This window comes from Apteryx mantelli, unplaced genomic scaffold (genome assembly GCF_036417845.1).
Source record: "Apteryx mantelli isolate bAptMan1 unplaced genomic scaffold, bAptMan1.hap1 HAP1_SCAFFOLD_71, whole genome shotgun sequence".
Lineage (NCBI taxonomy): Eukaryota > Metazoa > Chordata > Aves > Apterygiformes > Apterygidae > Apteryx > Apteryx mantelli.
In genome coordinates this window covers 739,475-756,923 of record NW_027118797.1, presented here as the reverse complement: position 1 = coordinate 756,923, position 17,449 = coordinate 739,475, and positions in this window count along the sequence as shown.

Below are 17,449 nucleotides of genomic sequence, written 5' to 3'. Positions count from 1 at the left end.
CTGCCGAGAGACAGCGTCGGTCCTGGAGAAGGGCTGGTTCTCAGCCTTGTGGGGGGAGGCAGCTGTAGGCTGGTGCCCAGCTGCCAAAACCCAGACAGAGGCAAATTGCTGCTGCCCCGCAGTCCCCAGGGAGCGGGGAGGAGGCGGCGGTGGCACCAAAGCGGCCTTGCAGGGGCTGCAGCTGCTGGGGGTGAGTGGGGCTGTGTGGCAGCCAGCGGTGGGGCTGCCTGGCTGCCTGTGCCATGTGCTGGGGAAGCCTGTGGGGGTGAGAGTGGTGAGGTGACCCCTGAGCGTGCCTGGGTTTTAAAGCCATTTTGGGCTGCGTTGGTGTCCTCTTGGTAGCTTTGCCTCTGCACTCGTGGCTCTTCCCTCGGTTGAGAGGCATTTCTGCTGCAGCATAATGTCTGCAGCCTGTTGCCCCCCAGACGCTCCCCTGGAAGTGCCCTTGTTTGTGTTTCCAAAGCCCTGAAAGTGCTTCCTAGTGCAGCCTGTCCCAGTGCAGGCAAGGAGGCTAGTGCAGTGCAGCCTGGGGGTTCCCTAGTGAAGGCAAGCAGCTGTGTGCAGCAGCTCTTTGGTCATGCCCTGCTTCAGCTGTGCTCAGGGCACCTCTGAAGTGTGTGTTTTAAATGCTAGCAATGTGTGGGAGTGCCTTCTTGAAGGCCAGTGGCCTCTTAAAGCAGACTCTAGCACTTGTGTGGGTGGTGTGAATTTGCCTTGCAGTAAAGCTGTGGCTTGTTGCAAGCTGGTGGGTCTGGGTCTGCTCTCACAGTGGAGAGTAGAAGGATTTGTAGACTTGGGTGGCAGTTGCTTCCTGAGGCTGCCTTCCGAGTCCCTTAAGGAGTGGTGTTTATCCTGGGGAGTTACAGGCGAGGTGTGACTTTCAGGCGTTGGGTCAGTTGTGAAAGCGTCTCTGAAAGGAGACCCCAGTCAGTCCTGACTGCTTGTCGTCAGCTTCAGAAGTATAAATGAGAAAGCAAAAAGGGAAGCAACCAAAGCCAAGGAGCCTTGATCAGGTGCTGCTGGTATCCACATAAGCAGCGGTGCCCTGGTGGAGTTGCTTGGCCTTTGAGGTGCATCCCTGCAGAGCTGCTTTTCCCTTTGGCTAGGTGTTAGGCTGCTTCTGGCTGTCTGGCCCTGGCTGGCTTAGAAGTGTGGCTGTGTGGCCTGTGTTGAGGAGGGAAAAGCCAAAGGAAGTGAGCTCCAAGGGCTCCATTGCCCCTGGGTGGTCACTGAGTGTGTCCCTTTGTGTTAAGCACCACAGGGTGGGACCTTCCTGCTGTGAATGGGCTGCAAAGGAGTTGCTGTAGGTGGGAGAGACAGCTGCTGAGCTTGTGCTAGCTGCAGGGGAATGGCAAGGTGGGTGTGGGCAGTGGGCTTAGGCAGGCAGGGTGCTGGTGTCCTGTGGTGTGGAAATGTGCTTCTGGGGCAGGCTTTTTATGGTCCTTTCCTGGCAGCCTTGTGCTGCCTTGGAGAGCAGGTGGGAACTTGCCTGAATGTTCTCAGTGAGTAGCTAGCCCCGAGGCTGAAGGCAGCTGGTGTTGTGTGGCTGGCTGTTTGAGTGTGTGGCTTGTGTGGTATCAGTTGTGGCTGCTTTATCCTGGCCTGAATGTGCAGTTGTCCTTGAGGGCAGGCGGGCTCCTTCTCAGCAGTGCCTTGTGGTGGGAAGCTCTGCAGCCTCCTTATGGGGTTTGTTTTATTCGAGATGCTTGTCTTCCTTGGCTGTGGATCACCTGCCTGGGAAGATGTGCAGGAGCTTTAGCTAAGACTGTTACCAGGACCGCATGCGTAATGATTCTGTCAATATGATAGTTCCAGGGAATAGAATGAATATGTATAATCATTCTGGGAAATTCAGTACATATGTGAGAGAGCAATAGAAACTTTGGATGATGTGAGACATGGTGTGCACGTTGGGTGGAGCTATCCCCCGTGCATCCGGCGCTGTAATAAAGAGAATGCCTGCTTCTTAATACTACATTGGTGTTAAGGAGTTTTTCCTCCCGATTTCGGTGACAGCTTTGGCACCCCAGATGGGACCGTGCTTCTGAATCTCGACGCATCTGTGGGATTGCAGGACCTCCAGCCAGCACCGAGGGATTCTCAGGGAGAACCTCTGATCTCCAGACCAAAGAGCTCTGAGTAAGCCCCCTGGGAAGGTAAAGGCATTCCTTTCCTTAACAGGTCAGGTTGCCCGCTGGTCAGATGCAGTGAGCCTTGCAGAGCTGGGTTAGAAGGGTGGAAAAGGTGGGGTCGCCCGCCTGTAAGGTGTGGCGAAAGCCATGCAGGGAGGTCAGGTTGGGCTCTGGAGGTCCCTCAGGGGGAGGAAGGTAAAGTTATTTGTGCACAATTGTGTGTTTATGTGGCAGTTTGACATTTGGAATGTTATTGGACTTTGTTTTGTGGATTTTGTGGTTATGGGTAACCAAGTGTTGAAAGAGGGGGGGATTTGGAAGAATTCACCCCTGGGAGGTATTTTAAAGCATTGGAGAGAGGCGGCAGGTCCGCCGGGAGGTACACTTACCAAGAGAACAATTAATTGAATACTGTAATCATCGTAATCATGTATAGTTTAGAAGATCAGGAAAAATGGCCTAAGAATGGAAGTGTGAACTACAATACCATATTACAATTAATGTTGTTTTGCTGGAGGGAGGGGAAATGGGATGAAGTAATGTATGTAGATTTGTTCTTCGCACTAAGAGACCACCCTGTGTGGCAGAAAGATTGTGGGATGATTCCAAGGGATCCGATGATACTAGCACTAGAGAAGGAGGGAAAGGGTCAAAAGTTGAAAAGGTGTTGTTCTGCTTGTAGTATTGGAAAAAGGTGTTTAAAGTATGAACAGGAGGAGGAAGAAGATTTGGAATTGATGGTTGTTCCCCAACAGAGGTTGGGGGAGGATATTGAGGCTATGTGTGGGGCTGAAGGGGCAGAAGGATTTAGCCCGATTGAGAGGAGAACAAGAGGATGACAAGGGGAAGCGGGGGGCGGGTGGTTTACAGGCTTCCCTTCTGCAGGTGGGTGGAAATAATGGACCTGTAACAGTTCAAGTGCCTTTCTCTATAATGGAGTTAAGGTCCTGGAAGGAAATAGCAGGGAACTATAGAGAGGATCCAGAGAGAGTGGCTAAAGTGTTTGAAACTCTAATTAGGACTCAGGATCCAGATTGGAATGATTTACAGGTAATATAAGACACCCTGCTAGATGATACTGAAAAGAAGATGGTATTAAACACTGCTCGGAAGCAAGTGGAAGGAGCACTTGCTGGTGGGGATTTGCAGGGGATGCTAGATCAGAATTTTCCTGCTGCAGAGCCAGGGTGGGATCCTAACCTGCCAGGACCCCGGGGACTCTTAACAAGATATCAGAGATGGATAATGTTTGGCATAAGACACGCCCTGCCAAAAGCAGTTAATTGGTCTAAGCTATATGAGGTCAAACAAGAACCAACTGAATCCCCATCTGCTTTTGTGGAATGATTAAAGGCTACTGCCAGGAAATCTACCAACCTGGATCCTGAGAAACCAGAGGAAGCCCAGCAGTTAGCTTCAACTTTTATGGGACAATTGGCCCCAGACATAAGAAGGAAACTTCAAGAATTAGAGGGGGCAGATTTGAGAGATCTGGGGAAAATGTTAGAAGTGGCCTGGACGGCTTTTAATAATAGGGAAAAGGAAAAAGAAATGCGACATATTCGAAGGGAGTACCTAAGAGAAGGGAGATTGATTGCTGCTTTAAGCAGGGCTCCTGGAGGAGCCTATAGAGAAAGGGAAGGCCCAGGAGGGGGTTACCGAGGTGTGAAAGGGAGGAAGAGAAAGGGAACATGACCTCCTTTTGTGCAACCTCATCTAGCAGATCAGTGTGCGCAATCTGCAAAGAAAGGGGGCACTGGCAAAGGGAATGTCCTCAGGCTGGGAACTTAGCCCCAGCCCTGCAAGCCATTAAGCTAATGACCTTAAAGGATGAATCCTGAAGGGGAGCTGGGGAATCATCCGCAGCCGAACCCCTGGTTACACTAAGGCTGGGAAACGAAGAAGTAGAATTTGTAGTTGCTCCAGGAGCCACTTACTCTGTACTTAATACTTGTAAAGGAAGCTTTAGCCATGAAAGTGTAAGCGTTGTTGGTGCTACAGGGAAAGGAGAGAATGGGCCCTTTTTGCAGCCCTTAAATTTTAAATTGGGAAACCAATGGGTGACTCATGAATTTTTATATATGCCTGAATGTCGGATGCCCTTGATGGGTAGGGATTTATTGGATAAGTTGAACACGCAGATAACCTTTAAGAATGGAGAGGTGCAGCCACTAATACCTGAATCAAAAGCTGTGGAAACGAGAATTTTTATGTTACAGAGCAGCACGCAGAAAGCAGAGGAGGAGATTCCTGCTGATGTAGAAGATGCAGTAGTACCCTTGGTATGGGCTAGTGGAATTCCAGGTCGGTCTAAAGTGGCGAAACCAGTGGAGGTGGTTCTAAAATCTGGGACTAAACCGGTAAGACAAAAGCAGTATCCTATTAGGTGGGAGGCTAGAAAGGGGTTGGAAGAATTAATAAGTAAACCTTTGAATTATGGGTTACTGATAGTGTGAATCAGAATATAACACCTCAGTATTATCAGTAAAGAAACAAAATGGCAAGGAATAGAGGTTGGCTCAGGATTTAAGAGCTGTGAATCAGATTGTTCAAGATATTCACCCAGTAGCGGCTAAGCCATCTACCTTGCTGACCTCCCTGAAGGAGGACCATAAATGGTTTACTGTACTTGATCTCGGGGATGCCTTTTTCTGCATACCTCTAGACAAAGACAGTCAGGCGATATTGGCCTTTGAATGGGAAAGCCCCACCACCGGATGCAAAACACAACTTACTTGGACGGTGTTCCCTCAGGGGTTCAAAACCAGTGCAACAGTATTTGGCAAGCAATTGGGCAAGGAGCTGGAATCATGGAAAAGGGAAAACCTGGAAGGAACAATACTGCAGTATGTAGATGACATTTTGTTGTCATCTGCGGAGACTAGGGGAGAGTGTCTACAGATGAGCATAAGCCTGTTGAATTTTCTAGGACAAAGAGGCCATTGTGTAACAAAAAGTAAGGCTCAGGTAGGGAAAAAGACTGTGACTGATTTAGGTCTCGAGATTTCACAAGGACAACGGAGACCGGGAGCTGACAGAAAAGAAGCGCTCTGCCAAACTGCAGAACCAAGAACTGCACGAGAGCTGAAGGCATTCTTGGGTATGGCCGGATGGTGCAGACTGTGGATTCCCAGCTATGGGCTATTAGTAAAACCCCTTTATGAAATTTTGAAGGGGTCAAACAAGAGCTACCTACTATGGACCCCTGAATGCCAAATAGCTTTTAAAGACTTAAAAAAGGCTCTGTCAGCACCTGCATTGGGACTGCCCAATTTGTCTAAACCCTTTGAGCTATTTGTACATGAACGACAACATCTTGCCCTGGGCGTGCTGACTCAGAAACTGGGAACGTGGAGAAGAGCTGTGGGCTATTTCTGCAGACAATTGGGCAGTGTGAGTAAAGGATGGCCAGGGTGTTTGCGTGCTGTAGCCGCAACTGTTCTTTTGATCCAAGAAGCTGGAAAATTCACAATAGGACAAAGAATCATAGTGTATGTTCCACATATGGGAACAAGAGGGGGGACATTGGCTGTCTCCAAGCCGTATGCTCAGATATCAAGTTATCCTGTTGGAAAAGGGTGATGTGGAACTCAAAACCACCGCAGCAATCAACCCGGCGATGTTTTTGAACTCAGAAGTAAGGGACCCCGAGCCCTTGCACCATGATTGTCTGCAAAGCATTGAACACGTATATTCAAGCGGACAGGATCTGAGAGATGAACTGCTAACTAATCCTGATTTGGAACTGTTTACAGATGGTAGCAGCTTTGTACAAGATGGGAAATGGGTGGCCGGATACACAGTGGTCACAGCTACATGGGTAATAGAGGCTGGGTCCCTAGCCATTAACGTGTCAGCCCAGAAGGCGGAATTGATAGCATTGAGACAAGCCTTGAAGATAGCTGAAGGGAAAAAGGTAAATATAAGGACTGACTCAAAGTATGCATTTGGGGTAGTCCGTGCACATGGGGCTACCTGGAAGGAGAGAGGATTGCTGACTGCTCAAGGATCACCTATTAAATACAAGGAAGAAATTTTCCGACTTGTAGAGAATATTCAAGAACCTGGGGAAGTGGCAATAATGCGTTGCAAGGCACACCAATTTGGACAAGCCACAGTAAATGTGGGTAATCGATTAGCCGATAAAACCGCTAGAGGTGGCCGAATGAGGCATCCTTGTATTGGTACCAGTAAAAGAGGTGAAGCTGCCAATTCTGAAACCTAATTACAGTGAGGCAGATCAACAATTAGCATCACTGTTAAAAGCACCCCCAAAGGGAGAGGGTTGGTTAATAACGCCTACAAAACAGGTCATTGTTCCACCGCAGATAATGACCGAAATTGTAAAAAAGAGACACGAAGAAACACACTGGGGTAGTGAGGCTCTGATTTCTAGTCTTCAAAACTCTATTATATGTGTAGGAATGAGTGGAATAGTAAAGTCTGTGATGGCAAAGTGCCCTGTTTGTTTAAAAATTAATCCTATGAACAGGAGAAGACTGCCCCTGGAGACCACTAAGCCCGGAAGTTCCCCCGGAGATGATTGGCAAATTGATTTCTCTGAATTACCAAGGCAAGACAGTTCTAGATATCTCCTGGTATTAGCTGACACCTTCTCGGGATGGCTGGAAGCTTTTTTCCCTGTTGCACCAATAAAGCTAGGCAAGTAACTGAAATATTGCTCAAAGACATAATACCAAGATTTGGGGTACCAATAGGAGTGTCCTCTGATGGGGGCCCACATTTTGTGGCAGATAGTCCAACAGCTAAGTAAAATTCTTGGTATCAAGTGGGATTTACATACCCCGCAGAGGCCTCAGTCGAGTGGGAAGGTAGAAAGAATGAATCAAACTTGAAAGCAACAGATTAGTAAGATATGTCCAGAAACTTCTTTAAGATGGCCCCAGACCCTTCCACTGGCTCTTTTAAGAATCAGAATACAGCCAAGATCTAGGAGTAAGATTAGTCCTTATGAGGTATTATATGGGGAAACCATACCAAGCGCCGCTGATTCCAGGGGAGATCCCTGTAAAAGGAAAAACAGATTAAAGTTCTATCTGATTTCTTTAGGGGAAGTCCTTGCAGCTCTCTGATGGCATATTATTTTGACAGGACTGCTCGTGTTGGACACTCCTGTCCATCAGTATCAACCGAGAGATTTCGTATACATTAAAAAGGTGGAACTCCAAACCTTTACAAGAGAGGTGGAAAGGACCTTTCCGGGTACTCCTACCTAGTTGCACTGCACTCAAGGTGGAAGGGATCAAAGCTTGGGTTCATTACACTCGAGTTAAGCCAGGACCTGGGAGTGAGTGTTGCTGAATTATTTGTAACTTGCTTGTTTTTGCAGTTAAAGCGTCTAATTGTTAAAGCGTCTAATTGTTAAAGCGTCTAATTGTTAAAGCGTCTAATTGTTAAAGCGTCTAATTGTTAAAGCGTCTAATTGTTAAAGCGTCTAATTGTTAAAGCGTCTAATTGTTAAAGCGTCTAATTGTTAAAGCGTCTAATTGTTAAAGCGTCTAATTGTTAAAGCGTCTAATTGTTAAAGCGTCTAATTGTTAAAGCGTCTAATTGTTAAAGCGTCTAATTGTTAAAGCGTCTAATTGTTAAAGCGTCTAATTGTTAAAGCGTCTAATTGTTAAAGCGTCTAATTGTTAAAGCGTCTAATTGTTAAAGCGTCTAATTGTTAAAGCGTCTAATTGTTAAAGCGTCTAATTGTTAAAGCGTCTAATTGTTAAAGCGTCTAATTGTTAAAGCGTCTAATTGTTAAAGCGTCTAATTGTTAAAGCGTCTAATTGTTAAAGCGTCTAATTGTTAAAGCGTCTAATTGTTAAAGCGTCTAATTGTTAAAGCGTCTAATTGTTAAAGCGTCTAATTGTTAAAGCGTCTAATTGTTAAAGCGTCTAATTGTTAAAGCGTCTAATTGTTAAAGCGTCTAATTGTTAAAGCGTCTAATTGTTAAAGCGTCTAATTGTTAAAGCGTCTAATTGTTAAAGCGTCTAATTGTTAAAGCGTCTAATTGTTAAAGCGTCTAATTGTTAAAGCGTCTAATTGTTAAAGCGTCTAATTGTTAAAGCGTCTAATTGTTAAAGCGTCTAATTGTTAAAGCGTCTAATTGTTAAAGCGTCTAATTGTTAAAGCGTCTAATTGTTAAAGCGTCTAATTGTTAAAGCGTCTAATTGTTAAAGCGTCTAATTGTTAAAGCGTCTAATTGTTAAAGCGTCTAATTGTTAAAGCGTCTAATTGTTAAAGCGTCTAATTGTTAAAGCGTCTAATTGTTAAAGCGTCTAATTGTTAAAGCGTCTAATTGTTAAAGCGTCTAATTGTTAAAGCGTCTAATTGTTAAAGCGTCTAATTGTTAAAGCGTCTAATTGTTAAAGCGTCTAATTGTTAAAGCGTCTAATTGTTAAAGCGTCTAATTGTTAAAGCGTCTAATTGTTAAAGCGTCTAATTGTTAAAGCGTCTAATTGTTAAAGCGTCTAATTGTTAAAGCGTCTAATTGTTAAAGCGTCTAATTGTTAAAGCGTCTAATTGTTAAAGCGTCTAATTGTTAAAGCGTCTAATTGTTAAAGCGTCTAATTGTTAAAGCGTCTAATTGTTAAAGCGTCTAATTGTTAAAGCGTCTAATTGTTAAAGCGTCTAATTGTTAAAGCGTCTAATTGTTAAAGCGTCTAATTGTTAAAGCGTCTAATTGTTAAAGCGTCTAATTGTTAAAGCGTCTAATTGTTAAAGCGTCTAATTGTTAAAGCGTCTAATTGTTAAAGCGTCTAATTGTTAAAGCGTCTAATTGTTAAAGCGTCTAATTGTTAAAGCGTCTAATTGTTAAAGCGTCTAATTGTTAAAGCGTCTAATTGTTAAAGCGTCTAATTGTTAAAGCGTCTAATTGTTAAAGCGTCTAATTGTTAAAGCGTCTAATTGTTAAAGCGTCTAATTGTTAAAGCGTCTAATTGTTAAAGCGTCTAATTGTTAAAGCGTCTAATTGTTAAAGCGTCTAATTGTTAAAGCGTCTAATTGTTAAAGCGTCTAATTGTTAAAGCGTCTAATTGTTAAAGCGTCTAATTGTTAAAGCGTCTAATTGTTAAAGCGTCTAATTGTTAAAGCGTCTAATTGTTAAAGCGTCTAATTGTTAAAGCGTCTAATTGTTAAAGCGTCTAATTGTTAAAGCGTCTAATTGTTAAAGCGTCTAATTGTTAAAGCGTCTAATTGTTAAAGCGTCTAATTGTTAAAGCGTCTAATTGTTAAAGCGTCTAATTGTTAAAGCGTCTAATTGTTAAAGCGTCTAATTGTTAAAGCGTCTAATTGTTAAAGCGTCTAATTGTTAAAGCGTCTAATTGTTAAAGCGTCTAATTGTTAAAGCGTCTAATTGTTAAAGCGTCTAATTGTTAAAGCGTCTAATTGTTAAAGCGTCTAATTGTTAAAGCGTCTAATTGTTAAAGCGTCTAATTGTTAAAGCGTCTAATTGTTAAAGCGTCTAATTGTTAAAGCGTCTAATTGTTAAAGCGTCTAATTGTTAAAGCGTCTAATTGTTAAAGCGTCTAATTGTTAAAGCGTCTAATTGTTAAAGCGTCTAATTGTTAAAGCGTCTAATTGTTAAAGCGTCTAATTGTTAAAGCGTCTAATTGTTAAAGCGTCTAATTGTTAAAGCGTCTAATTGTTAAAGCGTCTAATTGTTAAAGCGTCTAATTGTTAAAGCGTCTAATTGTTAAAGCGTCTAATTGTTAAAGCGTCTAATTGTTAAAGCGTCTAATTGTTAAAGCGTCTAATTGTTAAAGCGTCTAGACCGTTAAAGCGTCTGACCGTTAAAGCGTCTGACCGTTAAAGCGTCTGACCGTTAAAGCGTCTGACCGTTAAAGCGTCTGACCGTTAAAGCGTCTGACCGTTAAAGCGTCTGACCGTTAAAGCGTCTGACCGTTAAAGCGTCTGACCGTTAAAGCGTCTGACCGTTAAAGCGTCTGACCGTTAAAGCGTCTGACCGTTAAAGCGTCTGACCGTTAAAGCGTCTGACCGTTAAAGCGTCTGACCGTTAAAGCGTCTGACCGTTAAAGCGTCTGACCGTTAAAGCGTCTGACCGTTAAAGCGTCTGACCGTTAAAGCGTCTGACCGTTAAAGCGTCTGACCGTTAAAGCGTCTGACCGTTAAAGCGTCTGACCGTTAAAGCGTCTGACCGTTAAAGCGTCTGACCGTTAAAGCGTCTGACCGTTAAAGCGTCTGACCGTTAAAGCGTCTGACCGTTAAAGCGTCTGACCGTTAAAGCGTCTGACCGTTAAAGCGTCTGACCGTTAAAGCGTCTGACCGTTAAAGCGTCTGACCGTTAAAGCGTCTGACCGTTAAAGCGTCTGACCGTTAAAGCGTCTGACCGTTAAAGCGTCTGACCGTTAAAGCGTCTGACCGTTAAAGCGTCTGACCGTTAAAGCGTCTGACCGTTAAAGCGTCTGACCGTTAAAGCGTCTGACCGTTAAAGCGTCTGACCGTTAAAGCGTCTGACCGTTAAAGCGTCTGACCGTTAAAGCGTCTGACCGTTAAAGCGTCTGACCGTTAAAGCGTCTGACCGTTAAAGCGTCTGACCGTTAAAGCGTCTGACCGTTAAAGCGTCTGACCGTTAAAGCGTCTGACCGTTAAAGCGTCTGACCGTTAAAGCGTCTGACCGTTAAAGCGTCTGACCGTTAAAGCGTCTGACCGTTAAAGCGTCTGACCGTTAAAGCGTCTGACCGTTAAAGCGTCTGACCGTTAAAGCGTCTGACCGTTAAAGCGTCTGACCGTTAAAGCGTCTGACCGTTAAAGCGTCTGACCGTTAAAGCGTCTGACCGTTAAAGCGTCTGACCGTTAAAGCGTCTGACCGTTAAAGCGTCTGACCGTTAAAGCGTCTGACCGTTAAAGCGTCTGACCGTTAAAGCGTCTGACCGTTAAAGCGTCTGACCGTTAAAGCGTCTGACCGTTAAAGCGTCTGACCGTTAAAGCGTCTGACCGTTAAAGCGTCTGACCGTTAAAGCGTCTGACCGTTAAAGCGTCTGACCGTTAAAGCGTCTGACCGTTAAAGCGTCTGACCGTTAAAGCGTCTGACCGTTAAAGCGTCTGACCGTTAAAGCGTCTGACCGTTAAAGCGTCTGACCGTTAAAGCGTCTGACCGTTAAAGCGTCTGACCGTTAAAGCGTCTGACCGTTAAAGCGTCTGACCGTTAAAGCGTCTGACCGTTAAAGCGTCTGACCGTTAAAGCGTCTGACCGTTAAAGCGTCTGACCGTTAAAGCGTCTGACCGTTAAAGCGTCTGACCGTTAAAGCGTCTGACCGTTAAAGCGTCTGACCGTTAAAGCGTCTGACCGTTAAAGCGTCTGACCGTTAAAGCGTCTGACCGTTAAAGCGTCTGACCGTTAAAGCGTCTGACCGTTAAAGCGTCTGACCGTTAAAGCGTCTGACCGTTAAAGCGTCTGACCGTTAAAGCGTCTGACCGTTAAAGCGTCTGACCGTTAAAGCGTCTGACCGTTAAAGCGTCTGACCGTTAAAGCGTCTGACCGTTAAAGCGTCTGACCGTTAAAGCGTCTGACCGTTAAAGCGTCTGACCGTTAAAGCGTCTGACCGTTAAAGCGTCTGACCGTTAAAGCGTCTGACCGTTAAAGCGTCTGACCGTTAAAGCGTCTGACCGTTAAAGCGTCTGACCGTTAAAGCGTCTGACCGTTAAAGCGTCTGACCGTTAAAGCGTCTGACCGTTAAAGCGTCTGACCGTTAAAGCGTCTGACCGTTAAAGCGTCTGACCGTTAAAGCGTCTGACCGTTAAAGCGTCTGACCGTTAAAGCGTCTGACCGTTAAAGCGTCTGACCGTTAAAGCGTCTGACCGTTAAAGCGTCTGACCGTTAAAGCGTCTGACCGTTAAAGCGTCTGACCGTTAAAGCGTCTGACCGTTAAAGCGTCTGACCGTTAAAGCGTCTGACCGTTAAAGCGTCTGACCGTTAAAGCGTCTGACCGTTAAAGCGTCTGACCGTTAAAGCGTCTGACCGTTAAAGCGTCTGACCGTTAAAGCGTCTGACCGTTAAAGCGTCTGACCGTTAAAGCGTCTGACCGTTAAAGCGTCTGACCGTTAAAGCGTCTGACCGTTAAAGCGTCTGACCGTTAAAGCGTCTGACCGTTAAAGCGTCTGACCGTTAAAGCGTCTGACCGTTAAAGCGTCTGACCGTTAAAGCGTCTGACCGTTAAAGCGTCTGACCGTTAAAGCGTCTGACCGTTAAAGCGTCTGACCGTTAAAGCGTCTGACCGTTAAAGCGTCTGACCGTTAAAGCGTCTGACCGTTAAAGCGTCTGACCGTTAAAGCGTCTGACCGTTAAAGCGTCTGACCGTTAAAGCGTCTGACCGTTAAAGCGTCTGACCGTTAAAGCGTCTGACCGTTAAAGCGTCTGACCGTTAAAGCGTCTGACCGTTAAAGCGTCTGACCGTTAAAGCGTCTGACCGTTAAAGCGTCTGACCGTTAAAGCGTCTGACCGTTAAAGCGTCTGACCGTTAAAGCGTCTGACCGTTAAAGCGTCTGACCGTTAAAGCGTCTGACCGTTAAAGCGTCTGACCGTTAAAGCGTCTGACCGTTAAAGCGTCTGACCGTTAAAGCGTCTGACCGTTAAAGCGTCTGACCGTTAAAGCGTCTGACCGTTAAAGCGTCTGACCGTTAAAGCGTCTGACCGTTAAAGCGTCTGACCGTTAAAGCGTCTGACCGTTAAAGCGTCTGACCGTTAAAGCGTCTGACCGTTAAAGCGTCTGACCGTTAAAGCGTCTGACCGTTAAAGCGTCTGACCGTTAAAGCGTCTGACCGTTAAAGCGTCTGACCGTTAAAGCGTCTGACCGTTAAAGCGTCTGACCGTTAAAGCGTCTGACCGTTAAAGCGTCTGACCGTTAAAGCGTCTGACCGTTAAAGCGTCTGACCGTTAAAGCGTCTGACCGTTAAAGCGTCTGACCGTTAAAGCGTCTGACCGTTAAAGCGTCTGACCGTTAAAGCGTCTGACCGTTAAAGCGTCTGACCGTTAAAGCGTCTGACCGTTAAAGCGTCTGACCGTTAAAGCGTCTGACCGTTAAAGCGTCTGACCGTTAAAGCGTCTGACCGTTAAAGCGTCTGACCGTTAAAGCGTCTGACCGTTAAAGCGTCTGACCGTTAAAGCGTCTGACCGTTAAAGCGTCTGACCGTTAAAGCGTCTGACCGTTAAAGCGTCTGACCGTTAAAGCGTCTGACCGTTAAAGCGTCTGACCGTTAAAGCGTCTGACCGTTAAAGCGTCTGACCGTTAAAGCGTCTGACCGTTAAAGCGTCTGACCGTTAAAGCGTCTGACCGTTAAAGCGTCTGACCGTTAAAGCGTCTGACCGTTAAAGCGTCTGACCGTTAAAGCGTCTGACCGTTAAAGCGTCTGACCGTTAAAGCGTCTGACCGTTAAAGCGTCTGACCGTTAAAGCGTCTGACCGTTAAAGCGTCTGACCGTTAAAGCGTCTGACCGTTAAAGCGTCTGACCGTTAAAGCGTCTGACCGTTAAAGCGTCTGACCGTTAAAGCGTCTGACCGTTAAAGCGTCTGACCGTTAAAGCGTCTGACCGTTAAAGCGTCTGACCGTTAAAGCGTCTGACCGTTAAAGCGTCTGACCGTTAAAGCGTCTGACCGTTAAAGCGTCTGACCGTTAAAGCGTCTGACCGTTAAAGCGTCTGACCGTTAAAGCGTCTGACCGTTAAAGCGTCTGACCGTTAAAGCGTCTGACCGTGTTTTTTTTCTTTTTTTAGGTTACAAAAGGAAGGGGTGCTAGGTGGTTTGGTAAGGGACAGAGCATGCCTGGGCCTGGTGCAGTGAGTGAAAGGAGCTGGATGCCAGGCCAGAAGTACCCCCACTGGCAATGGTTTTAGTTCTGGTTTGGGCCTAGGACTCTAATGTGTTGCTGGGAGAAGAATGCCTCTGGGGCCACATTGCCCCCTGTGGGTAGGGAGCAGTTGACTTGGTCAGATCTGTGTTGGAGGTGGAAGCAGCTGGCAGGCAGAGGGTTCCCTTTTCCCAGTGGTGGTTTCTTGGCCGAAGCCAAGAAACTGCAGCAGCTTCTCTTTCCTTCCGTGGTCTGCTCTGTGCTTGCCTCCTCTTGAAGAGGATGTGCCTGTGCTCCTCAGCGAGTTCTGCCAGGAGCTTGGGACTGCTGTATGTGTCTGATAATCTCTCTTTCAGCATTGTGGTGTTTGTGGTGGTGATCTGCAGGGATGAGCTGCTCTTGCTGGCTGGAGTATGGCTGCACTGACAAGGAGTTGGTGCCCACCTGAGGCTGGAGCAGGACTGCAGGTGTGCCAGGGTAATTCTGCTTCTATCTGGGTAACTTTTTTGAAGCTCAGCCTTGCTGCCCAGACTGACAAAGTAGATAGAGCTTAAAAGCTGCTCTTAAGATGCCTGGAAATAGGAGGTGAGCTCAGCTGAGAGTGAGCTGCTGGCTGCTCTGCAGGGACAGCTGGCCAGAAGGGAAGAGTTCTGGGAGGGCAGGTTATGTTTATGGTGGTGGCGGGATGAACAGAGCTGATGCTGTGTGAAAGCAGGGAGAAGGCTGGGGGTTAGAGTGAGCAGAGGTGTGGCTTGTGTGTGCCCAAGCAAGCCTTGCTGCTGGTCAGGGGATCAGTGATGGCAGGAGTGGAGTGGAGGGCTGCTCCTTCTTGGGAGCTGAGGAAAGCCTTTGGAAGTGAAAGGGGGTGGCATGATGTTAAGAAGTTGGGCCGCTCTCCTTTTGCCAGGGGCAGATGGGGAGGGCTTTTGTCTGTGCTCTTGAGGTGGGGGCAGGGGTTGCCTGGTGGGGATTTGGGGGTAGTGCTGTCCATGCAAGGGAGTGTCCCAGCAAGGCCAGGGAGCCCAAGTAGTGCAGGTGGCTTGCCCAAAGGCAGATGCTTAAGATTGTCAGCAGCTGATGAGCTGAGGCAGCTGCAGGTGTGACATGTGTTGCTGGGGTGCCTTGCCCCCAGGGCAGCCCTGGCATGTGGCATGCCCAGCTGAGAAGCCAAAGAGGTGGGGGAGAAGGAGTGCTGCTGGTGCTGCCCAGGATGCCAGGTGGCAGCTAGTGCCTGCAGGCAGGGCCCCTGGCCCCCAAGCAGATGTGCTTTGTGCCAGTAGGTTGCCCTTTACAAGAGGGGTTTCTCTGGAAAATGAGGAGCGCTCCTGTAACTTGGAGCTGCCAAATGGGTGGTAGAGGGGGGCGGAGGGGGAGGGAATGGACTAAAGTCCTTGAAGCCACCTCTTTGGCATATCTCCTCTGGGCAGAGTTGTGGAGACAAGGAGGGGTTTGGCAGCCTGTTGAGTGACACTGTTGTCAGAGCCTGGTGCTGCTGAGGGAGGAGGGTGTGTGTGGGGGTGGTGATAGCCCTGTTGTAAAGTACAGTTGCAGAGAGGGCTGCAAGGGTGGCTTGGTGGCTGGAGCAAAGGTGGGGGGTGGCAGGTGCTTTTGTGCCTGGAAAATGAAGGCTAGCAGGGCTGGTTGCTGTACTTGTACACAGGTCTTGGAGTTGAGGAAAGAAGAAGCCTTAAAAGGCTTCAGAAGCTTGGAGGCCTAGCCCCCTAGGTGGGAGGCAGGTGGTCACTGGGGCATTAATGTGGAAGTGAAGAGCAGGTGGAGTGGCCTATGCCAGGGAGAAGTGGCAGTATGTATTGCCTGCTGGAATCAAGTGAGTTGAGCATGTCCCAGTAAAGGGGATGGTTCCTTGGGGCGCCACATGTCAGGTGGAGGCAGGAGGAGAAAAGTGTTGGGAGCACCTTGAGCTTGAGAGCAGGATTGCTGTGATTTTTGAGTGCTGGTGTTTGTTTGGGGAAAAGGTAGAAGAGCAGGCTAGAGGAGAGGGGAGAGCAGCCAGGGAGGGCAAGAAAGAAGCTTGGCAAGGAGCCTGTGCATGGAAGCCATTTAGTGCAAATGGGGCAGTGTGAGAGCAAGCTTGCTGCAGGCAGGCAGGCTAACATGTGCTGGGCTTGTTGTCCTGCTGTGTCAGCCTGTCTTGCCTGTTTGACCCCCCCAGCAGCTGAGGTGGGAGAGCTGAAGGTAGTGTGCCCTAAAGGTGTGGGAGGGAGGGTGCTCAGGCCTGCCTGGGGCACTGGTGGAGAGTGGATGTGTGGGGGCTGGTGGGGCAGGGCAGAGGAGTTGAGGACTCCCCAGAGCATGTCAGGCTGAAGTTGCAGTGTGGCTTTGTGAGGGAGAGCCTGCCGTGAGGTGGGAGCACCAGGGGAGCTGTAGGGGTGTGCCAAGGGGCTCGTGAGGGTCAGAGAGGACAGAGGGCTCCCAAGTGTGAGCCCAGTGTTTTGGGGAGCATGGCTTTTGTGTGCAGTTTTCCCAAGCTGCCTGGGCTGAATTGCTGTCAGGTGCCAAGTGCAGCAAGGGCTCTTTGGCTTCCCCCCTGCCCAGGTGTCAGTAGAGCTAAGCTCTAGTGGTCCAGTCTGTGCCCTTCTGCCCAAAGCTGCAGCTGCTTTGCCAAGTGGAGGGGCAGCGGTTTCCTTTGAAGAGAAGAGGATGTTGTGGAGAGAAGTTTGGGGCTGGTTGTCTGGAACAATTCCAGCAGCTGGCTGTGTACTTGGGGCCTAGTGCAGGTTGCCAGTGCCCAGGGTTGTGGGTGTGGGAGCTGCGCACTTGAGCATGCTGTGCAGGGGAGCTGCTGTGTTTCCTGTGTGAGTGAGTGGTGTGTGTGTGCAGGTGTTGAGTGGAGAGCTGGAGGTGCCTTTTGTTTGGAGGAGCAAGTAGGGCTGGGTGTTTAGTGGCTCTAAAGCAGGAAGGAAGGAGGGTGGTAGGTGTGAGCATGGAGCAGTGGGATGGTCTGGCAGAGAGGTGTTGCCTGGGAGAGCAGAAATGAGTCCTTCTTTCGCAGGACTGCCTTTTGGTGCTTTGGGGGACGCGCCTGCCCCTGCGTGGGATGTGCTTCTCTCTTTGAAGGTTCCCTTTTGTGCTCTGCCTGGACCCTGACTCTTTGTGCCAGAGGGGGTTAGCTGCTTTGGCCAAAGCCCTTGGGAGATGGTCCTGCACACTTCTTTGAGGGTGCTGCCCGGCAGCTTTTCCCTGGGGCTTGGCCACTTCTGGTCCGTGTTTGCCAAGAGAGGACTGCTCTGAAGAAGTTGGGGATATCTCGGAGGGTGGGGGCATGTGCCTCAGCTCTGCTTTTGAGGCCCAGGAGGGGTAGCGCCCAGAGATGCAGTTTGTACTGATGGCAAGTGTTCCTTAGTAAAAGGCCTCAGCTTGCTGGGACCCAAAGCCTGAGAGTGCTGTGGCAGAGCGCGTGGGCCCTCGGTTGTGCCCTGCCTTCTCTTTGGTGGCAATGGCTTTGCTGTGTTGGTCGCTTCTGGGGGCGTTCTGTGCTTTGTC